The following is a 24,944-nucleotide window of genomic DNA, read 5'->3' on the forward strand; positions in this document are numbered from 1 at the left end:
CATAACAGAAGTAATGCAAACAGTTATTCTGTGCTTAGATGATCAATAATAGCTAAATACTAATTACCTTTCTTGAAGAGTAATTAATAACTTTTGCATTTTCTGTAGAATGAACAGGGAAAACTCAATATGATAAACTGAGAAATAAGCTGAACTATCCGCTTTTCAAGAGTGGCACGTTATCAGGTGTCAGGTTTTGGGCGATAGGAAACAAAATCCAGCACCAGTTTGTACCTACATTTGCTCTTCTCTTTCTCAGCATCTAAGTTATTCAGACCAGTGGATGCAGCCTTTCTATAGTGATTTCACTGGCTTTCTTCCCCTCTAGACTTCCATGTAGCTCTGTATGATAAATTACTCTTCTTTGTTCTTTTTCCTTTTAAGAGACTTAAGAAGCACTGATGATCAGGTCCATTCTCATGTGTATTTTAGTGTATCAGTTTAGGGACATATTGAAATTATAATAAATATGGAAAAAATTCAAAGTACATTGTCATGTTCATATAAGTTTCTCAAATATATACAAGTTAACCCCAAAATCAAGACACCAGAAGATTTCCCTCCTTTCCCTGGGGTCGCTGGCTTAATTAGTATAGGTTTTGTCTCTTGTCTGTAGTGACTGGTAGAAAATACACTTGCTGGTTCTTTTTTCCTATCATATATATCTGTAGCCTTTTTTTGTTGGCAAATAACAGCAGAAAAAACTTTAGAAGTCCAGAAGAAACTAAAATGCTTGATGCAAGAATTTATTAGATAATTGTTCAAGCAAGACTTCCCAGCTCTTCTTGAACATAGCTGTTTTGTTTTATCACTGAAACTTATACCCACCATGTTCACTTTGTCACTGAAAATTTTCATCATATGACAGACAGTTTTTCCCCTTAGATTAGCATTGACATAACACGAAAAAAGAAGAAAATTGGACCTAATGTGTATGTATTTCTAGACAGACTCGGAAATCTTAAGAAATAAGGTGGATGACTTAGGGAGTCTGGTTTTTATGTGACCGTTGAATAGGGCTATAAGAAAGTCGATGGAAGGAAAACATCAACTGGAACACCCTAGTACCAAGGTATAGGTTACATAAAAATGGCAGAGTGTTCAAGCCCCTGGGGGAATAGTGTGGTGTCTTAAAGCTAAATGCCACATCAGGAAAATAACTGTATTAATAATAGAATCCTTAAGATTAGAAATTCTTGGAACTTGTAGATAGGAAAAGTATAGACTAATACAGAATCTGTGGCTTTAAAGTAGGAAACACAATGGGAGAAAACTGGCACCTCAGTCCTCTTAGGCATCAAGAATGACACCTTTGGGAAACATCTGGTTGGGGAATCCAGAGAGAGGAAGATACTTTTGGGTTTCTCCTGGGAATTGTGCAGAACTTGGTACAAAATTTTACTGCCAGTGGCCCTCCATAAGTGCGAACACAAGTGTACTTACAGATCCTTGCAGAAGTAATCCAAGCCAAAAACTTCACTGAAGTGATACTTGATTTCAAAAGGGAAAGTACAACAGAATGAGGAAGCATGTTAAAAAGAAACTGAAAGGAGCAGTGAAAAGGGTGAAACGTTTGTAGGTAGTGTGAAGATTATTTAAAGGCACTGTACTGCAGAGCAAATGCCTCCGCCCTATCAGAAGCCCTTTGAGAGAGAGATAAGTTATGATGTGAAACAGCAGGGGAGAAGGGCTGTAGAGTCAGAGGCATCCTTCCAAAAGCTGAAGTCATGACCAAGTGAGGAAGACAGAAAAGAACAAACACTTTGAAACGCCAAAAACTTAGAGGAACAGCTTTCAGGAAGTATAAAAAGTAACAGTTCTTTTCCAAAAATGCTGGGAATAAGAAGCTTGTCTAAAAGTTTGCAAAAATCCTTCAATACTAGGGTGTGAAAGAATCACTTGCAGAAGGTGGAGCAGAAACAAACAAATGAGTTTGAGGCATCTATGCTCCTCATGGTTTCTTTATCACAACCCATCTCAAACCCAACTATTAATTGAAGAATTTAAGAATGCAGTGAGCAATAACTGGCTGCAGGGACCAGGATGTTAGAGCCCAGGAGGGATTCAAGGGAGAAACTGTTGATTTATTAACACCTGTGTGCAACCTTTCAATTAAAACCTCCTCAGCCCTATTAGAGAATAGATAGGGCTGATAAGATGCTAACTTGCAAAAGAGTTCCAGGGAGCTTGGGGAACAGCAGATCTGGCTTTGTATTGTGCAGCATCGTCAAAAGAATAATATAGATTAGAATTATTTGGCACATGATTTTATATGAACATGGAGGAGTCAACATGTCTTTTGTAAAAGAAGATTCATCACTTGACGAATCTTCAAGGACTTGAAAGGCTCAGCAGACATATGGATTAGGGTGTTCCAGTGTGTATGGCATCCTCAGATTCTCAGTGAGCTTCTGACGTGATCCTTCTCTGCAGCTTCTTAAGGCAAATGATTGTTCTGGGGATGAGAGAGAATAGTCTTTAGTAAACCAGTGACTGGTTAAAAGGTGAGAAAATGTGTAGCAGTAATCGTTATAGTGGAGGGTGGTTACCATTAGAGTGACACAGGAGTCGTATGAGACCCGTGCTGTTTAACACTCTCCCAGATGAGCTGAGGAAGGCAATGGATAGAGAAATAACAAAGTCTGAGTGATTTAGAAGCACTTTGGCATAGTCAACTCTAAAGCTTCAAAAGTACCTCCCTTGTGGTACTGTGTAATTGGAAAATAAACTAGCAGGTTAAACTCGGCGTCAGTAAATGTAGAGTAACGTGAGAAAATGGAATTATCTCTGTTTACAGCTATGGCTAAACAAGGTACTGCCTCCCCCAATAACAGGTTATGGAACAGCTTGCAAATGAAGAATGTCTGGGCCTGAAGAAAAGATGCCTGAGTGGGACAGAAGAGAAGCAATCATTCCCCATTTCTCTTTCATTCCCTAACAAAAAGTGGGTATGTCCAACGGCAGTAGGAAGTTCAAAATAAACAAAAAGAAATAACTCTTTGCCAAATGAATACAATGTGGCAGCTGTTGCAACAAGACTCTGGTGCTGAGAGTTTGCATGAAAGCAGTTGGATATATTCTTGGAAGAAAGATCCATAAAGTCTATCTCATACCAATACAGAAGACCTGGCATGTGAAATGTTAAGCTACAAGTTGTTGCAGGCTCAGGGAATGTGTTGGGGAATATAGCTGCCCAGTTCTCTTCCTTAGGCATTGACCACTGTCCAAGACACGATATTGGCTGGGCGAAGATGCGTCTTGGTAAGGCTCGTCTTTGGTGCCTTATTCTCTTTAATTGTATTTTCCTATTTCTGTGCTTGTCTGTTCCAGCTACTCCCTCCCTCAGATGCTCCTCTGACAAAATAAATGAAGTTTGTTTTTTATGAAAACACACTTTTTTGTCTGTCTTTCTGTTGGTGTTTTTTCTTTGTGTAGTACATTGAGTTGTCATGTGTGTAACTTAAGTTTATTGTGTTTGTCTACAGACTTCTTGGACAGAACATGGAGCTGCTGCTTAAGTATTTCCATATGTGTTCAGCCATATTGTTCAGCTATATTCTTCACCTAATGTAACTTGTAAGAATAAACATCTTTAAAGTGTTATTTTTATGTGTTGGTAAAGAGTTAATGGAACTAGAAAATGTTCCAGACCAGTGTTTGTCCCTACTGTGGATTGTAAGAAGGCTGTGTCATGTCCTGTTAGTTTTTAAGCAACCTACAGCTTCATCTCTATGAATTTGATGGCCAATTAGTTGATCCCTCCAGGAGACTTAGTTGAATACAATCCTCCTGACATTTGAACACAGCAGAATACTTGAACATTAGCAAGTTTTCCATTTATAAGTGAGTTGTTTGTTAAAAGTGGAGAGAACAATCCAAACTCTGCCAAGTACATGCTAGGCTTAGGCAGCCCTGCTGGCCTCAGACATAACGTGTTGTCAATTTTGTTTTTATTTAGGGCAGATTTGCAAAGCTGCTGTGTTGATAGAGACATAAGGGAGTGTGTGATATGTCGCATCTGTGTAAACTCAATTTTCTATATGCTGTCTTGCACAGATGGTATATGCTTTTGTATGGTTTTTTGTTTCATACTTTAAGCTGAAGAAGCCGGGTTTGAGGACATGTGCTATTATTAATTTAGTCACTTGTAAACTCGAGAGAGCTTGTTGGTGAAGTGGCAGGTGGCAGGAAAGAGTGGTCACCTCTGTCTTCTGAATCAGCCCTCGTCTCCCCACCTTTTCCCATTCAGCAGGGAAAACTCTGTCTCCACTTTTGGTTCCGTCTGTGGAGTTGAACCATTTATCACTGTAGGAGGAAGTTAATAGGAGCCCTGACATGGAGAATGTTATCTCCTTGCCTTCTGCGTGAAAAGATGCTTATATGGGAATGAAAATTGTGGCAGTTGCTCTAATGTTGTCTGCTTTCTGGTTCCCAGCTTTTTCATCACCAGTAGAAGTGAATGAAATAGGAACAGTGGAGTGAGGTTTGAAGATCCCAGTATTGAGGCAAAGTCTGTAACCTTTATATACAAGAAGAGATTAGTTCTAGACTCCTGCAGGGTGTGGGAGGAAACCTGTGATGCTCTAGGAGCCTGTTGATTGTTCCTGGCTAAAATTACCCATCATCTTCTTAATGTGGCTGTGAGAAGTACAGAAAGCAGGAAGCAAGGCTTTCTGATATTGAGGCATGGGGATGCTCTGGAAGTACCTCATGGTCTGTGATGATGCACGGTCACCCTTTGGTAGTGTGTCAAGATCACACGTGACTTTGTCCAAGTTGAATTCAAAGAAGTGAAACCAGAAGACAATCATCAAAATGAGAACTTGGATGAGAATTCAAGTCTGCTTTGGAGCTTATTATTTTTGAGGGAAGCTGCACAGAGTGCTCGATAGAATCAGATATGCTTAGGAGTAAGGGAATCTGGGTGGCTTTGAAGAGTATCCTCAGAGGAAATATTATTAAAAGCACAGTTTATTGGTAATGGGATGAGAACATGGCTGAAGTGGCAATGCTGTTGTGCTAGGGCTGCAGGAGGTAAGCTCAGGTTCTGCAGAAGAGTCGCTGGTACAGATGCTGCTTTGTGCGAAAGAGGGAGGGAGTTGGATAATGTGTGATTTGCCGTCTCTTGGCTGAGGTTGACTTACAGCTGAAAACTGAGAACCTGTTAGTCAATAACCAACGAGAGCAGGGTGGCAGAAGGAGCAAGGATTTAGGTTCACTGCCCTGGCCTGTGTTCAGTCTTTATGAAAATGGTGCTGTTTTCTCCCTGCATTCTCCATGTCAGGGCTCCTATTAACTTCCTCCTACAGTGATAAATGGTTCAACTCCACAGACGGAACCAAAAGTGGAGACAGAGTTTTCCCTGCTGAGTGGTAAAAGGTGGGGAGACGAGGGCTGATTCAGAAGACAGAGGTGACCACTCTTTCCTGCCACCTGCCCCTTCACCAACAAGCTCTCTCGAGTGCAGCTGTGTTACCTTCCCTGGTCAGCATCTAATCATGCATTTAGGCATTTTGGCATATGCTGTAGAACTTGGATGAAGGAAATCTCCTCTGCAGTAGTTAGTCTTTTGTGACAGCAATAGCTAAGGTTGTAAAAGAGATTCTGGGGTTTTTCTTGTGTTTACCAATTGAATGATTTCCCCCCCACACACCCTGTAATTTCTCAGACTTCTCTTTGCTCAAAGGTATAAATCTTTTAGAAATACTATCACAGAAATCCTTCTATCTTGTCTACAATGTTTAACACATAAGTAGGTACCTACATCTCTTAGATATACCTCCAAGAAAATAGCAGAAATTGAAAACTACTCTTGGAAAGCACCACGGAATAAATTATTGCTTCTGGTGAGCTTAAGAAGTTTTGACCTTTACCAAATATAGGGATTTTAAGACTGGAAATCATGATTAGAGCAATAGTTTCCTCTCTTGTATAACATGGTCTACCGCTGTTTGCATTTTAACATCTTTAAAAAGGTATCTAGTCTTTGTATACAGGCTTCCTTTACTGTTTTAGGATTATTTTTGAAAGACACAATTCTTGCAGAATCACAGTATCCCTTTGAAAGTATCTCCCGTGACCTCTTTTTCCATTGGTGTGTCTAATAGGGATTTCTGATGCTAATTTAGAATCCTTATTAAACTACTTTCTTTTTTGTTTTCCTCCAGACTTCTTCAATTTGTCAAGAGCAGTTTGCTTTTTATTCCTGTCTTCCTGTGTGCTGACAGTCACTGCTAATTTGGTGTGTTTTGCAAATTTAATAATCATCTCTTGGTTTTCAAATCAGGTTTTTTTGACTCAAGTAGTAGCTGTGAGTGATAAGTAATTTCAGTAATCTCCACGCAGTTTCCTTCCCAGCTTGTGGCATTGTTACTGCCTGTCTCTCTTCCCTGTTCCAGTGCTTGTTCATAGCCTTATTTGCAGTTTTCCAGCATTGTAATTGGAAGGCAAGCTCCTTAGGCTTGGGGCATGCTATGTTTAGGACCCTTAAAGAAATTTGAGTTTGACCTTGTAGCCATTCTTTACTGAGCATTCGTAAATGAGGGTTTTTAACTGTGGCTCTCAACCTGCCCTCGTTTGGGGAGATTTTAATGAGAATGGCAAGAACACATCCGGGTATGGAAAACATACGTGTTTCAGAAATGGAGGAAATGCTTGTGAAGGAATTTTCTCAAGTTATTCAGTCTGCAATTTCCATCAAGGAAATATCTGCCTAGATAAAGTTTTGTAAAATTACAAGCAATTTCAAGTCAGAAGTACGTTACAGTCCTATTGTTAGGGTTCTGTAAGTCCGGTTTATAATGATTTATGGCTTTTCTAGAATTGAAAATACCTTGAAATCAACTAGTTGTATGCATAGACTACATTCACATTTTTCATTATTAGCCTTCTGCTGGGTGTTTTTGTGGTTTTTTGGTTTTTGCTTTTTTGTAAGTCTCTTTTGGGTCCTATTTTAAATGACACCCCTCTCCTGGGTGTTCCAGTCTGGAAGAACTGCAGTGCTTACGAGCTACTCCAGTGAGTTCAGTGGTGCTCTGAAACCTGCTTCTCTTTCCATTGTCCAGAGTGAGACCAGACACTGTATTTGTGGCTGGAGTGAGGCGAGAAGACTCCCAACTTCTGTATCTCTGAGAGGGACTGAATGTAGACGTCCGCTCTAGCTCTGTAGCCTGCAGAGCTAGTAACCCCGGGATTTGCAGAGTCAGCGGAGAGAAGTTTCTAGGGCATGAGTCAGATTATCCTAAAATGAATGATCTCCTAGAAGTGCCTCTTTCTTTTGACAACAGGACTAGCTGTAGGAGACATGGGAGACATAGATGTCTTAAGAGTGGTGAGATAGAACTTGCAACCAGTATCTCATAGAAATATGAGAGAACTAGAGGAGAAAACAAGGTAACATACCCTGCCAAAATAGGAGCCTGGCTAAAACCAAACAGATCTATTAAAATGTTGCTATTGAGTAATCGATGTGAAATTGCTTTCAGGAGCAAGATCCATGAGAGTGCTTTACCCTTTTCTTGTTTGCTTTTGTATTGGTTTCCATTTCCTATATTGTTGTTATAGCACTTGTCAATGAGCTGTTGAGGTTTAACTGTGGACAAGCCAAGCTCTGTCTGCCGTATGTATAAAGATATTTGCCAGAAATCCCCCAGGCAGAATGGTGTGCAAAGCAAAATATGCTCATTTTTCTTCTGCCGCCTCCCATCTGCGCTCACGCCAAAACCCACAGGGATATGGTTGTATAATCCCATACAGCAGGAGCTAGACAGCATCCCTGGTAACTTTGCTGCCCAGAGGAAGGGGTGAAAGACTGTGGCGTACAACAGGAGGCTGAAAACGTGGCGATTGCAATCTGTTTCAGCTGACTAAGTGTGCATTATCTTTTAGCCAAAATTTTGCTGAAACTGCACAGTAAATACATATACTGGATCTGTTTAAATGAGCCCAGTGTGTTTTCTGAGCTGAAGGAGACACCCTTCCCTGGTCACCAGTGAATGCGTCAGTGTAACTTTGAAGAACTGAACGTACCCATCTTGTGAAAATGATGGCTGAAGTTCCCTGTGTTAGTGATGCTGAGATCTGAAAAGTGTTTTCTTGAGGGTTTTGGACCCATCCTTGCCCAAGATAATGGAACAAGGAGGTGTACGCTGGTGCTCATAAAGTTTAATTTAAACTTACTGATCCTCTGACTGCCAGAAAGAAGCTGGCAGGTATCCAGGTGCCACTGAACCATTTGTAGAAGGAAACTACATTTCATTCTTGTGGAAGATGGATAGCTTCTATTTTCTATCAGCCCGTCTTGATTTTTTGTGTTACCAGGAAATGTTTGTGTTGTTCATAAGCATTCATAAAATGCAGTTGTAGATTATGGAGAATTCATACATATTTAAAAATTTAAAGGAATTTGAAGAATAAAAAAATGGGAGTAGTGGAGAGTTCCTCTTCCCTTGGTCTCTGAATAAGAAAATTGTTGCATGTTTTCCTAAGTCTTCCCCACTCTGTTCTGCCTTCTGGAGATGCATCCAGCTATACCAGTGCAGCAACACTAAATCTCCTAAATCATTCCATTACTTAATTTAACGATTATGATATGGAGTAAATATAGAATAGAAATAAGCTGCCTTTTTCAAATATCCACTTCTATTGAACAGAGAGAAAGGAAAACATGATGCTTTAGTGAACTTTTACTTTTTAATGCAGAATACAATCTAGATTTGAGCCTGACCTAATAGTCCCCCTAAGCTTGTGCTTAGTTTCAAGTATTTCTTAACTTCAAACTTTAAAAGTAAATTTACAGATAGAGATGATGTGCTTTGCTGGGAGTTTAAGGAGGATATTAGGAACAACGGGGCATGGAAATTGTTTGAAGTGTTTGTTTGACTTTCCTATTTCGCTCAGTGACAGTTGCACAGGCAACACGTGAAAGCTACTGTGTCTGTTTAATGCAGTCCAGTTCTCCCAGTCTGCTGAAATGGAGACCAGAATCCTCCTTTCTTAACTCCGTGTTGCTGAAGATTAAGTACATTCTTGGGATAAGGGCTGTCTGTAGTTTCTTATTCACACAGGCTTGGAAGCGTTTATGCCTTGCTACTCAGTATTGCTGGGTGCAGCGTGCGGATGTTAATGCAGCTTTGGTGCTGTTAACTGCGGGGTGCATCGGAAGCTAACCTGCTTATCGCATGGTCCACCCCACTGCCGAATTCCCTGGAGAGCCCTTGACCAAATAGCTGTGGGAGGTTAAAAGGATATCGTTCCCCAAAGTCCTTTCCAGACACATGCTCTCATTGTTCTTATAATTGGAAAGGATTTAAATGACAATCCATGCTGGTGGCATACTCACAGCTCTCCTATTCGTTTGATATTTATTACCTCCTTTAGAAACAGCAGCATTAAACTTAAAGGAATGTTCACCATTATGTTTCTCCGAGGCTGAGGACTCCTTTTCTATACTTTTGGGCAATAGGTTAAAAATAATGATAAAAAGGTATACAGCGGTTCAGCAGATTTATTTAACTGAAACCTTTTTCTCTTTTCTGCCTTTAAGCAGATGACCTGGAGAAGTTTATTGGTAGATATTACAATAAATGCCTGATGACTCTACTATCTTATTGATAACAGAATTTATCCCATTGTCTCACTAACTACTGCTGAAATTACTGTAAAGGAGAGCGAGGCCTGAAATCTCTTACAGCCTCCACCAGAACTCAGCATTCATCTCTCAGAGTTCTTTGGAGGTACTGATAAATGTCGTGAGCCACGTGCCCGGGATACTGGAGATGCATGTGCTTACCAGTGCTTTTGAGAACGATCCATGTCCAACTTCAGCTTAATCACAGAAGTGGATTAATTTGATATGTTTGTGTCCAATTATATTTCTGGAAGCATAAGAACAAAATAAATTGCTATAGTTTTTCAGCTGATGTGATGGCCAAAAGAAAATAAAGGAAACTTTCCCAAAGTCTTATATTCATAAAATCTAATCTTTCAGCATTCCTGAAGGATCTATGGATCAAAACTTTGTTCCTGTGAAAAGTGGATCAAATATAGAAGCCTGTCTGTTCTCAACATTGAACTCTCTATTTTTTTTTCTTTATTCTCAGCTGCTTTTCAGCTATTGTGACAAATCAGTGGGATGGTGTTGGGTTTTGATACTGAGGATCCCATCTGCTACACACTTTATATAGTTGATTATTAGTGAAATAAAGAACAGGAGTAGGGAGAGATTGTGAACAATCTCTTCTAATACCAGAGATGTGGAGCTTCAAAATAACAGTGGAAAGGTTTAGATCAAACATAAGGAGATACTTTTTCGTGCAACATAGATGAGTTATGGAAAGCTTTGATGCAGGGTGGTATGAGTGCTAAAGCTCTTGTGAATTCATGAAGCAACTGAACAAATTAGTGGAAAAAAATTCCATCGACTTCTACAAGCACAACCTCCATCTCTGCCTCAGATCCCCTGTGCAGTGGATTTCTAGAAGCTGGAAGAGTGTCAGGGAAGTATCACTTCATACCTGCTCCCTTTTAATAATATTCCCTCAGCATCTGCTGTTGTCCACCTCTGGAGACAGGACATTGACTAGATGATCATTTGGTCCGATTGTGCTCCAGTGTTTCGAAGGCAGCAAATACACTTCTGTCCCATGAATCGTCTTCAAGGTCCGTCTATGCAGTAACCCAGCCAAGAGCTAGCAAAAAGGGTAGGTAACTTTTGGGAGCATTAAAAAAAAAAAAAAAATGACAAAAAAATCAAGATATGACAAAACACAGATCGAAGAAAGCCTTTAGCATTATCTCTAGGCAAGAAGATGGTCCTACTAACCAAAGGGTTAAATATTCCATAAAATATTATTGCAGGCTTATGTGAACCATTGGTCTAAAGAAGAGGGCCTCGTTATATACAGTACCAGTGTAAAGCTATCCTAGAATGCTTACAGCAGCTTGGAGTAATGAGATGAGCTTTGTATCTTTGAGTCCTGTTTTAACATGATAGCTATGCATCAGTCCTCTGGCCTGATGGCCAACTTAATCAGCTCTATCATTTTCTGTAGTGCTTCACTGAAGTGCCAATAAATTCAACATGTGAAGGTACCCCATGGGGGGACAATTCATTCTTACAAGAGGGGAAGGATATTTTAATCGGACAGTGTGTGTTTACAGTGGGCTAATCCCTTGATTAAACAGTTTATCCATTTGCTAAGCTCCTGTTTATTTGGATGTTGTGGCCAACCCCTATTAGTCAACCGGTGAAAGGGGAGCTCTAGCTTTTGGTTTTTCCCACAGCTGCATCTGAAACAGCTGCTCTGATTTGGAAGTGCAAATGGTGGGTACGCACAGTAGATACACAGAGACCTGACTGGATGCTGATAGGTGCCGAAATCGTTTCTGTGCTTGTTAAGTTGTGGGAACCCTCCACACGGAAAAGCTGCTGGCACTTCTGCTGCGCTTCAGTGAACTGGAAAGGACGAGGCAAATACAGAAAAGCGGTTTGGCCAACCAGCCATTTTCAGTGTTTCCATCACTGCCATCTGTCCTTGGAAAAGAGTCGCTTCTCCCACATATGTGTCTTCAAATGTTCTGTTCCTTTGGCTTTTTTTTCTTTTAATGAAGTTCAGGCCTCTTGTTTTCCCCAAAAGCTTTATTCTGTGTCTCAGTTTTCTGCTCCTCAGTATCCCTGGTGAATTCTGCCTTACAAAATCTGCGGGCATAAATTGACCCATCGTTAATACAAAAATAAAATAACAATGAGGAGACACTCCCAGATCCCTTTCAGTGTTTGGTGTGGTCTGTCTCAAGACCATACCCATGCTAGTGAGGGACTTGGGGCTTGTATGGGGCAGTGCTTAATGGTAACACCACAGATCCAGTGGTGAGGTCATGGTCTTCTCTTCACAGAAATCGGATCTGGAAATTGTCTTGCTAACACGTTTAATCCATTTCCTTGCCATTGTCTGATTCTTTCCTGCAGTACATTTGTTGGTGGTATGCCCAGTCTCTCATAAAATACCCACGCAAAAGCGCTTCCAGTGTTTCCCTGAGGAATAATTCCTTATATTGATTCTCACCCTTCAAGATTTTTTTTTTTCCCAGATACTCAGCCTACCTGAAATTAAGCCTCTTACTTAACTTAATTGCTGCCATCCCTGCCTGTTGGTGTAGTCCTTGGTATTGCATGTAAATGCTTTTACTCTCAAGGCTTGCACCTTTCAGATCAGGTCTCCCGCTGCCTTGGCTGTGCTCAAATACGCCCTCCACCTTGCCTCCTAATCCTGTGTTCAAGGGTTCGCCGATCCTGATAGTGTTGGTTCAAGTATGTTGTGCAGCAACCAGTATTGTCCTGGTAAGCTGCCAAGACTTCAGAAGATGCATTACAACGTAGGACAGTTAACTCCAACAGACAGCTGAGATCTGCTTCTTGAACACTTGTGCACGTGCAGACCAGAGCACACCTTTCCACGAAGCCTGTGTCTGCATTGTCATCCTGTGTTTGGTGAAAACCCCTGGATGCTTTACACTCTGGGGTGTTCTTGCTTATTCTCATCCATTTATTTAAGAATATTTTTCTGCAGTACATTTAGTTTACTTTTTTCTCAGACTTCCTTTATTTTTCATTCATAAGCTTGAGGTTACACAGGGTTTCTCTGTTTCTATGGACTTCTGCCAAAACATTTGAATAAGGATAATCGGCACAATCTTTAATATATTTACCAGTTGTTCAGAGTTGTGTACGTAAGTTGGAGCCAAAGAACAGAATCTTTCCAACGGAATCTAAATAAATATTAACAGCAAGATTTTGTATGATGATGTGCATTTTACCTGAATTTTGCAGTTTTATTAAAAATCAAAGTTAGTCCTTTCAGTTAGTCCAGTAAGGTTTATTTTTCATGAACCTGTCTGTGGTTCACTAATCACTTTAAAAAAAAAAATCCTAAATTTATTGAAGCCAATCGCAAACCATAAAGAATTAAGCTGTTGATACTATTTCTGTTTTTCTCAGCATCCGATTTCTAATGTAAATCTCTTGTTAATACCAGGAATATTTTCCTTTGTGAAAATCAGTGTCATGTCACAAACTCAGTATTAAAGTGTTTCAGGATTAAAAAAAAGTATTAGTTTTGAAACTCATCTCTGTGTTACACTGACATCTAGAAGTAGATTACTGGGGAAAAATGGCGGAGGTGAATGTGTAACTCATTTATTTATACGTCTTCATTAGAGTGTTTTCTGTCCATAGGTGTGGACAGGAACAACTAGCAAATGCTTGCGAAGACAAAATATCCCGCCTTTGTTTTTAGCATATGTGTTAAAATAACATTGCTTTCAGTGTTATCTGAGCCTTGAGACATGGTGCCATATTTAGCTGCCTACGTAATATTTCTTCCCTTTGCTGTCAAGGTTAAATAGTGAAATAATTTTTCCCTTTCGGTTTATTTTATTTTTACTGATAAATTTTATTTCTGCTTTATAAGATAATATTTCTTAAGAAGTGATAATGGTTGGCAGAGATTATCTGCATAAGCTGTGTGGCAGATATGACCTGAAATTAAATTTGCTACTCTGGGGAGCTAAAATTTTGCTCCGGTAAAAGGTCTTGAAGGAGCCACAGGGAAGCAAGACAACTCCGTCCATGTCTTCACTGGACCAGTGTGTGTGATGGGGGATGCTCATCACCTGAGAGCTCTCGTTCCGCAGCTGCCCTCTGCAAGGGAGGGAAGGCACAGGTACATATGATCGCGAGTGAGTAAGGTTAACCCCCTTCTCCTGGGAATCACCTTGCCTGGGTTGGTACAGAGGAAGGGTGCCTACAGCTTGTTCCCACTAGGTTTGTACTCGTATGAGAGCTAATGTGTGTTTGCCCAGTGAAAATACATATTTTTTGGAAGGGAATACAAAGCCTGTGTCCTGTAAGTGACTTTGAAGTTCCCAATTTGAAAAGAGTGATGCAACAATCTTTAATGTGTCTGTGCCAGACTTTCAAAAGCTCCCAGCAGCCAGCAAGTACCATTGTTCTCAACGGGAGGTGCTGGCACCGAATGCTTTGGAAGCTCTGGCTCTAGCAGTGTTCCTCAGTACCCCGTGCCCTAAGTGCACCAGGCGAAGGAAGGTGAATAACGCTGTTCCCATTCTGCAAGTGGGAAACGGGACTTGAGCTTCTTTCCCCAAGTTAATGAACTGAGCCGATTACAGGTTTCAATGGCACAATCATTAAAACGCTACTTAAAAACAATGCACTAATGAACCATGACGACTGTGATTCTGATTACAGTCAGATTAACTATACTACTGATTACCATAAGAACTTAACTTGCGTCATTGCTTTGAGTGGCAGCCGAGTCTGTAAATACAGCAGTTTTAAGTAAATGAAACCGTTCCTGTTCTTTAGTGATACCTTGTTTGCAGGAGGTGTAGCTGTACGAGGACAACGTTACCTGTCCCTTGCTTGCAAGCACTGGTGTGGTCTGTGGGAGTCTCAAATACTGATGGCATGCAGCCTTCAGGAAGAGGGAACTTCTCCCTCATTCAAGGCCATGTGAGACTCCCACTAGTCTACATGCAGTAGGAATTACGTCTTGTGAAGGGCAAGTCAGGAGGGTTCCTAACTTTGCTTCTGCTCGGCCATAAGTGCAGGGAGGGAATTAATAGGATGGAAGCTCTCCAGTCAAGATGCTTCTGAAAAGGATTGTTCTTTTCTGTCTGTGATTTGGCTCAAGTAGCTGTCGCATCACCACCACTACGGATGACGTGCAAAACAGAAAAAGGTTTTTTACCTTTCACATACCCTCTCTTTCTTAAAACAGTCATACCAGCTACTGTTAATTCTGACTGGAAGAAGTTGTATCGAAACTTGGTTAATACCATCAATACATTTTTAAAACTCTTTACTTGATTGCAAGATAATGCTATTTACTACACGACCAGGACAATTTCCAGTCCTACACATGTAGGACACATTTCATTTATTATACACTTGTTCTGCCAAACAAGTGAACGTTGAGATGTGTACAGCAGTACAATTCTGAGCTGGAGCTTGAGTAAATATTCCAAGATTCACATGAAAATTGAGAGAGTTGGTAAGAATAAACAGTATGATTTAGAGTTGACTTTAGATTAAGTTATGTTGATCAGATTTCAGTAACATTGTAAAGTTTCTGTAATATTCCTAAGCACGGTTTTGTAAATATTTTTCTAGGCATATCAGTTTTTACTCACTGGGCACAGTGATAATCTAATATTGGTATTTTTGAAAAGGGATTATATGTGAGATTATTCCCAAGTCTGGAAGTCATTTTTAATAATGATCCTGGGGCAAAGTCCTTAAAGAAAAAAAAGAAGTCGGTTGCATGCAGTAGTCCTAGAGGCTGGAAAAATGAGTTGGTACAGTTCTCAGTAACAGCCTATGAGCGAGATCCAGAAAAGTCCATTCTTGGCTGAGACATTCATGTTAACCAAAGGGCTTTCAAAGAATGCTCTGGGAATTCATTTCAGGATACATAAAAGTTGTAGCCTGGAAGGGGTCTACATGCATGTGGTTTTTGCAGGGGCAAAAATCCTGGTTTCTCTGAGCTCATGCGGAAGAGAACATAATGTTCTCTTTAGAAGAAGGCCACTTAAAGAACAGCTGCTCCACAGCACTGCAGTGCTCGGTGCGCATGCTGTGCATCTGGAAATAGATGTTTTTTTTTTCTTTTAATTAAGCTGTGGTCTAAACTTACATCAGTGTTTGTACAGTCTTGTAGTCCAGTCAGCATAGGCAGCGCAAAAACTCCACTGTACCTGAAGACCAGCTTAACACCTTTTCATTTTGCAGCCTCCTTTCCTTTGGAATAAGTGTGTTTGACCTAAAAACTCCTCCTTCTCTCAAACAGGGTATGGATTATTGGTGAGTGGGCACTGTCACTTGTCATCCCTGGTATGAGAAACATGCCAGGGGCGAGATCTTGTCCTGGCAGAAGGCGGGTGACAAACTCCTTCTTCTGCGCTTTTCCATGTGTGGGGCAATAGCTGCTGTTACTAACAAGCATCCCGTTCCCTTGAAGTTTTTCTTCTTCCATTCAGATCAAGTTGAATGTAAACTTGGGAAGAAAATGTGTGAGCATGTTATGTACTTGGGGAGGAGGGAGGCAATCTGGAAGCTCAAACTGTATCAAGATGATTCCTTGGAAATTCTTCCGTAATATATTTTTAAAAAATCTTTTAATCTTTCAAATACAGAATCTGTCCTTAATTTATGAAAACTAGGCTGACCATCTAGTTTAATTCAGGGTTTTTTTTAGGTTGGCACTATAACTTTTCAGTTGATAATTGACTATTTCCTCCTCTTAATTACGGTAACAATCTTATCTGTATTTGGATTACCTTAATGTCTTCACTTAATGCTTTAGTTTCTTCACTTAGTCTGTGCATCTCTTAGTGCTAAGGTTCCTGTGTGATTTTCTGAGGAGGAGGAGAGCAAGACAACCTCCTAGTGACCAATGATTTGGTAACCTTCCTTTTTCTTGAACTGGAGATCAAACGCTGTACAGAGATGCATTTATTTACCTTTGGGTGTTTGTATAAGCATGAGTGGGACTGAATGATCATTTATAAACAAACAGGTCTGTAACAACCCAAGTGAATGAAAGATGCATGAACATTTTGCTGATATGACATCCTATTTTCCAAGGGTTGCTTCCCCCCCCTGCAATTATTGTTATAAACACACTAGTGATCTGTTATTCTTGGCCAAAAGAAAAACTGTTGTATTACTGTGACTTTCTATTCATTTATAAAGATGAAAAACGATAGCTGATTTTGTGCTGATTTCCAGACTGATCAAGGCAATAACATAACACCGTCTCGTTGCTGCAGAAACATGTGAATTTGGAATTGGAAATCTATCTACTAAATGTTTCTTTAAGCCTTTAGGATTTTTTCATTTGAAATTATGTAGGAGTAGGTATAATGCTGGCCTGGTGCATTAGGGAACTGCAACAATTCATGCCGTTTTGCTAGGTAGTCATCAAAACCAGCCTCCTAAGTTTATAAATGTTTTGTCAGAGAACCACCAATTTTGTTATATGCAAGAAAAAATGAACAAACGCATACTTCTTAATTGTTAACAAAGCAGATGAATTTCATGTTTTATATTTGTTGTATGTGGTCCTTCTTACCAAAGGATTAATAAAAGGATCAGTCACCACATAATTCCATTCTTTACCTGCTGCTAAAGCTTTTATCCTTGTTTTTCAGTAACCTGGCTGGTTTTATTTCCCCGTCATTATCACAGAGGTAGACACCAGTAGAAGCCTCTTCCTCTGACTGACACCATTATTAATATGAAAGCAGAGTAGCTCTGTGCCTGCTTATCCACAGCCAGGCTTCTTGAGGCGTGATCTCATGGTTTATTGGGACCTGCACTTGTACAGGGCACAGCTTCCCAAAACTTTACTTACAACCTCATTGCATTCAATGGAATCCAGGCTGATTGGATGCTTTGTGCTTCTTTAAAATGTCCCCGCTGGCTAAGCTTTTTCTTTTGTTCTGGAGATTGCTGATACACCATCCATCCTTACAGGGCAGATGCATTTTTACCTTCATTAATGATTATTTGTATTGTTAATTCCAGTTGGCAAGAAAGGAGGAAGAACTAATATAACAGTGATTCTTTACTTATGGTGATCTCTTGGAATCGTTTGCTGCTGGCTTGCAGTTTCTGTTTTTCCTGATTTTTTTTTCTGTAATTTTATTTCTAACTACTTTCTTTCCATTCCTATCCATTTATTAACATGACCTGGAGTCGGTTTAGTCATGCTTTATTTAGCAAAGTACTCTGCCTCTATGTTGTTGGAGAAATTAGATAAGAATTACACAGAATGGCTCTTCAATGCAAACTGGATCTTGAAAAATCTTGTAATTACTTTACATATTGACTTTTTTGGGTGAATTTTGCCCAGATACCTCTGTGATTCCAGCTGTGTGAAGCTGTTTTACACCTTCACTGGCATAACTGAGTTTACGTGCAGCTTGCTAGATGCTATCGTATGATAAAATACCATGGTAAAATTTGTCATGAATAATGAGAAGCTTTTAGCAGGCATGATAATAGCACTAACATTTGCTCTTAAGTACACTAGAAATTAATTTAACACACCATTACTAGTGAAGCACACAGGATGATAAAAATACTCTGAACTGCCAACTAAGTCTTCTGAATTGCTTTTGAAAACTGTCTTAACTCTTGTACTTCCTTCACTAGCACTCTAAAAATACATCTGTGCTAAAAAAAAAAATGTAATGCCACAGATAATAAAAATTAAGATAAACTGCTAGAAAGTGTATGTCTCTTCATGTAGAACATAATAACTGACCATGTACTTCATTGTTACTACAGTACATAGAATTACTATACTTTGTGTGTCACATCGTTTATTAAATGCAGACGTAATTGTTTCTGGGTTAGAAAATAAAAGTGGTCATGTGAAATTTCAGTGATGTACAAGTATGCTAGAACTAGAAATCAGTTGTAGAGAGGAAGGTGATAAACTAAGTTTGAGAGGAATTATTATGAGCGTCCCAGTATGCTAGGTATAGAATTTAAGTAATCTTTTAAGAGGTTGGAGAAATGGCCTAAAAAGAGGAGTAGTTTAGCTGTGGTAAGAACAAGGCTCTGCATTTAAGCAAGAATTACCATGTTTTCAGGCTGCGAGAGGAGTGACAAGCCAGCAGTTGTATAGACTTCATTGACTTTCATCTACTCAGGGATCTACTGTAGCCCTCAATGTCTTATTGCTGCAGGGGACAACTGCGTGCAGATGTCTTCAAAGCACATGAAATAAGCTGCTATGCCAATGAGTCATGGTAATACCTCTGTGTGGAGTACTGTGCCCAGGTGGGGATGTTGCATTTCAGGAAAACTGGGGGCTGCTAATTAGAAAGCAAGAGCCGAACAATTTGAGGTCCAGAAAATGAGATTTGAGACAAGAGGGGAAGAGGAATGATTCAGTCTGGACAAGGGAGGGTGTGATAATGCTTGTCAGCTATGCAAAAGCGAAAAGAAAAGTAAGCTGTTGTTCCTGTACACTTTGAACAGAAATAATGAAAGACTGGAATTGAGTCCCTTGGTGAGTTGTCGAGTATCAGTGTTGGAAAGGTTTTAAGACTGGCTTTAGATAAGTATCTGTTGAAAATGGAGGAGCTACAGTTGATTCTACCTTAAGGTGTAAGAGAAAGACTAGACAAGCTCTCAAGGGCCCTTCCAGCTCTGCTCTTCTTTGATTCCTTAATATAGCTAAATGTTTTCATACCATTCATTATTGTCATCAGAAGTGCAGCTGACTGAGAATGTACCACCATAGCAGTGTTGCCAGGCAAATAAAGTGATATTTTGTATAGTCAATAGAAGCTTATTGCCAAGAATTTTCCAACCTTTTCCAGCATGAAAAAAAAAAAAAGAAGCTAGAGCAAGTATATCTGTATTCCATTTTAAATTTGGTCAAACATTTTGGATTCATCAGAATTTGAGAGTGTAAAGGATGTGGAAAGAAGGGTATTGTCCACCCAACCATCTGGAGGAGAATATAAAAGGTCCCTGGAGATGTTGCATTGTGCAATAGCTAAAGCTCATGACTTACCTTCAAGAGCTGTAGACAGAAAACATGTGGAGGGTGAAAGGCAAAATGTAAACAGTAAGCATGAAAGAAATAATAAAGCTGGCCCGGGTGCAGCATGATGTTCTGACTGTGAGATCCAGACAGTGAGGATTGCATTATTCAAACAGGAAACTGGAGGAATGTTTCTCCAGTGCCTATCTTTCCAAATCCTGGCAGCTGAGCATTATCAGCTAATTGCTAGGCTGGGCTGATAATGAGGAGACATTTGTCCTCTAGCTGCAGTGTTGCCATTCCTGGGACAGTCAGTAAGAACCACAAAGGATATGCAGTTTGTGTTCCCTCAACAGTCCTACTTCATGAGCAACCAGTGTGAGCTCCTACCCACTCTCCTGTTCGGTCCCGTAGGACCAGATCTGAATCATTGGTTTGGTCTCTCTTGACGCTTGAAAGAGGCAACCAGTACTTCAGCCCCAAGAAGGGGAATCTTTATCCACCATTTGGGCTGATGGATCTCCTCATCAAAGCCAGATGTGTAATGACACATGGAAGTCAACAAAGACAGCAATAATAGATGCCCAAATGATGAATTTGTACCCGTCATGTGAGCTATGCAGAGAAATAGGAGCTTCTGACTGATTTTTTTTCAAAGGTCTTTTAATTATAATAGCGTTCTGTTGAATAGAAACTCAGAAGGGTGAAAACAGAATTGTTAGTATTTGGCTGTTTTGCCCCCAAAGCAGCTTTTGACAGCAGCATTCTTCATCCGGTATGAAGTCTGTTCGTTGTTGCTCTGTCTCAGTTTTGTGGGTTTCTGTGCAATAGTGATGAGGGATGCACCAACAGCTCAGTAGTGCAGTGGTTCTAAAATATATGTTTTATCAACATTGCTACACATTGATGTCTTTGTGGTGTATTCAGCATGAATCTTGTGTTCCTCCTCCCACTCTGTCAGCCTTTCCCCTCTTCTGTCCCCTTTCTTGAATTTGGGGCAATGCTGCAGTAGGAGTATTCACACAGAGGTCTGAAGGCCCTTTGCTTCCTCTTCCAGATAGAGTTGGATGAGAGCTGGTGTGCGGGAGACATCTGATATCCACTAGCCCTTGCTGAAGACAGTGGGTGAAAGAGGGGTCTGCACGGAGATGGAGGATCTTCCGACCCAGGAGGAGTGGGGAAGAGTAGCGAGGTTGTAGCACTATCCTGCAGTGTACCCTCTACTGTGGGACGGAGTCCCTGGAGAGGGACCTGTTTCTCCTACCCAGTCAGATTTGCTGTGGAATGACTTGTTAATGGTTAGTGCTTGTTTCCATCTTCTAAAACTTAGTGCCCTGCCCAGCCCCCAGGTATCGTAACAGGACGTGGTGTTTTAAATGGACTTGCCTGTGACTGCTGTGTTCCTGGTAGGGAGCTGAGGGCTCTGGGCTTTCCTCCTCCTGGATTATCAAGTGATGGTCCGGGGTCCTTCGGTGAGTTGAACACCTCCTCACCCACGGAGCCAGCCACTCAAGCTGTGACCATACTGATCCTTCCCGGGTTCGAGGTTGGGGCCTCCCCCTCTTGGAAGGGCGTTCTGTAGCTGCTGCTCTGGCTGCCTCCCATCAGACTGGATCCTGTTCAGGTGTTGTGCTTTCTCTGTTGAAAGAGGTACAGAACTGTGGCTAATTTGAATATCTAAAGTTTCTGATGTGGTGATGAGAGTGTGTTGGAAAATGTGAATATTTAACTCTGATTAAAACTGCTTCTGCCCTGAAAATTGAGCCATTTATGTTGAAAAGGAGTCTGCTTGCTTTTGAAGCCAGTAAAGTCAATGGTAATTCCTGGCAGTGCTTGCACCTTTCTCATGATCTCAGGCATGATCTCACTAGTTCTTCAAGGGGGCTGTAACTGGGCTGTAACCCTTTTGTCTATCAGAGTAACACAGTACATGTACTCCCCCTCGTGTGACAGGACCACGCAGCTGTGGGTCTCCCCGCTTCTTGCTCATACTTTTCTTTATAGTGGGCAGTGGGTGATTTAACCGCTATTGATGCATTTGGCAAGGAGGATGTTTTTGTATGCAGAGATGTCACTTTAGGATGGTGACTTTAGAGTATCTGTATGAAAAGCCATTAGAAAAGTCATTATCAATATTTTTAAAAAATCAAAATCAATTTAGAAGAGTCAGAAAAAATTGTTAAAACCCAGTTACAGCAGATTACAATCTATTAATAACTTTAAAGACTGATAAAAACCCCAGTGCATTAGATGGCAAACACGTGTCTTTTCCTGTCTGCTTGCTTATAATTTGACACTGGGAAATGTCTATTTGCAAAAAGGCTAAATTAGTTGTAACCTCTTTTGCTTTTGAAGATGATGTGAATATAAAAGAATAATGTTCTTTCTTCCTGATGACTTACACTTACTTGTTTTAGTAACATACATCCTGTCTTAGAAGTAGTTTCTCCTTTCTTCTTGGGAAAAATTCCATCGCTGAGGTATTTCAATTCAATGCTGCAGTGATTGCTATTGCCGTTATTTTATACCCTGGGTTTTTTACAGAGTCCTTTAATGCCACGCTGGTGATGGCTTTGTTTATCCTTTTGTCTGAGCCTTCGGAATGACCACAATGTACCTTCAGTGCTTTCAGGTCTCAGTGGGACCTGACATTTGGATAATTGGGGGGAAACTCCTTAGCAGAGTTCCCAGAGTTGACCATTTGACTTGGGTGCAGGAATGAGCATCTGGAGCCATAGGGAGATGATCTCCTTGAAGAGGACTCCTGGAGGAGGCTTCCTGGTGAAGAATACAGCTCCTGGTGCTTCACCTTTGAGGAACATTTAAAACACCCTGGGTAAGCCTAAAACCTACAGGGCTTACAAACAGGAGTGCTTAATGGGTAACTAAAGTCATAATTGCAAAGTAAGCTTATAATGCTAACTAATAATAATAATGTGTAGTTCCTGAGGCTCAGCAAGCAAAGAAATCAAAGCTGCAAATGATCTTTATAGCCCCCCTCTTACCGAAATTAATTTTTTTTGCCCACTCTCCAGTCCTGTCAAGTGTATCTGTTGCACGCCAGAGAAGTTGGAGGCTTTGGGGTTATTTCAGGCAAAGGCTGTGTGTGCGTGCGGGCACGCCCATGCATGTGCCGGCATGCACGATATTAACGGCCTTTGTGAATGTCCAGCCAGGACGCTTTATAATGAGAGTCCAGTTGTGCTAGCTGTAGCAGCGTGCTGAGGGGGAGAGGGGCAGGCAGTCCATCAGGAAGGCAACTCCAAGGGTAAGCTGAACTTCATTTTTGGAGTTAAGTCTGCTGCCACAGTAAGTCTCCAAGTGCTTGTGCTGATGTGTTGCCATGATGTGTCCCACTGAATACATGGGATAGTGCAGTCTGTGTTATCTTTGGACATACTGTATCTGTAATCTGTATTTTATGAGAAGCAGGGGAGTTCTGTAAAAGAAGAACTCACTCCCTTTGAAGCAGGTACAGATAGCTGCATGCTGGTATCACAGTGAGAGGTGTATTTTTGTAATGTGCTGAATGTTTATTTTCTGCTAGTCAAAAAAAAAGATTGAGTTGCATTTTAGGTAGCCAGTGTGCTAGTGTGCCAAAAAAAGATTGTTAGTAAATGGCTGTAACACCTAACTGAACAATCACAACTGAGAAGAGGCCACACAAAGAAGTGATATGATCTGATAACTACTTGCCTAATGCTATGAAAAGAGGGATTTCTCTGCATCCACTTGTGACAGACTTGTTGGTGCAGGATCACACTGAGCCAGGGTGAGTGAGTAACCTACTGTTGGGAAGTTTATAATTACTTTTGAGTTGACCAGTGGAGATTCAGTCCACCATGAGGGATGTCAGTGCAACCTTTACCAACATCTCCTCTCTATCTTTAAACCCACAATTTTCCTCTTTGTCTTGCCTGACTTGAGTTTCACCACCTTCCCTTAACTGTGGCTCAGCTAACATGCCTGCAAGTCTGTTGGCCGTTTCATTATCAGAGTTGGACGAAATGGAGATGAGCTGCCAGGTGTTACCTGTGTGTCGATAATACTGCATCCTGCCCATCCAGTAACTCCACGTGGTAAATACGGGGAGTCATAAATGAAGATCATAAAATAACAACATGATTTAGGCAGGAAGGGATGTCTGGAGATTACCCTTGCTTTGTCTTCTCAAGGCCAGACCAACTTCAGTTATACCAGGTTCCTCAGGGCCTTGTTCCCCCTTGGATCTATAAGGATGGAGATAGCACAATCTCTCCAGGCACCTGTTCCAGTGTTTGGCTACTCCTGTGAATTTTATTTCCCCTACTATCTAATCAGAATTTCCCTGGTTGAAATTTGAGTCTGTTACTCTTCATCTTTGTCCAAGCTTCAGCTTGAGCACACTCTGGGAAGAGAAGCAGTTGAGATTTTCAAGCAGGAAGATAAAAACTGCAAAAAAGCAGCCCTGTCCATTCCCTGTTCACCCTTGGATCCTCTAACTGATGGTGCCAGGGTATGTAGTGATGCCAGCAAAGTTTCATTTGCATCCAACAGCAGCAGGAGAACGTTTATGAGCAAAACCATTCTAATTTCCTTATTCTGTTCAGGTCTGTAGTTCACCAACAAAGTTTAAGGAAATGGCAGGGAGCTAGAGGCTTGTTACAGGGTGAGTGATGACAGGCTAACTGGACCCCTGAAAACTTTATTGTTCTCCGCTGACTGGATTTCTGTATTACATGCAGTGAACCTTGTTGTGGAAGCCAAGAGCAGGAATTACCCTACACTTGTGGTTGTGATCTGCGTTGGAGTGAGGAAGAACATCTGTCTGCTTCAGCCTCCCATTTCTGATGAGCTGCCCCTCAAGTGGAGTTTCCCCATTGCAAGACAATATGCGGTCATGCTGCTTCTTGCAGAGTGTCTCAGTGTTGGTGCTGTGCACAGCACAAGGGCAGACAGGGTCTCATATTTGGTCAACCTGTGTTGTAAACAAGAAGAGCAATGAAGTAGAGATGCTCTGTATTGTGCATTAGTGCTTCTTACAGAGTCAAAATAGCTTCAGAGAATAACTGCCCTTGCCTGCCATGTCTTCTTGGCATTTCATCTAACAGATCTGATATGCAGAGGGCAAATACTGACAGTCTAAGTTTTGGTACACTTCCATTAAAGGTTTTAACCCAGTGGTGTTTCTCATGTGGGAATTCCTTCCTTACACCTGGATGAAAATTTCTCCTAAGTTTTCTCTGAAGCCACTGGTCAAGTCCCCTTCTCAGAAGTGGAAAATTACATTAGTCCTGTTCGTAGATGAGTCACCTTTGATTTAATGCGGTGAGTCTGATAGAAGAGGAGAGGTGTAGAAAATGGTTAGTGCTGTATATTAGGATA

General features: G+C 40.8%; 1 protein-coding gene across 11 annotated transcripts in view; it reads left to right on the plus strand.

Annotated features, from left to right (window-relative positions):
- The window catches only part of EXD3 (exonuclease 3'-5' domain containing 3), a 296,388-nt gene that overhangs the window by 15,860 nt on the left and 255,584 nt on the right, over nucleotides 1–24,944 (plus strand). The window contains exon 3 of one of the 11 annotated variants that reach the window (XM_072883188.1): nucleotides 20,638–20,878. The exons of the other annotated variants lie outside the window; for them this stretch is intronic. The gene's annotated coding sequence lies outside the window, so the exon portion shown is untranslated. The remainder of the gene's footprint in view (nucleotides 1–20,637; nucleotides 20,879–24,944) is intronic. 11 annotated transcript variants of the gene reach the window in all.

Source organism: Ciconia boyciana, chromosome 18 (genome assembly GCF_034638445.1).
Source record: "Ciconia boyciana chromosome 18, ASM3463844v1, whole genome shotgun sequence".
NCBI lineage: Eukaryota > Metazoa > Chordata > Aves > Ciconiiformes > Ciconiidae > Ciconia > Ciconia boyciana.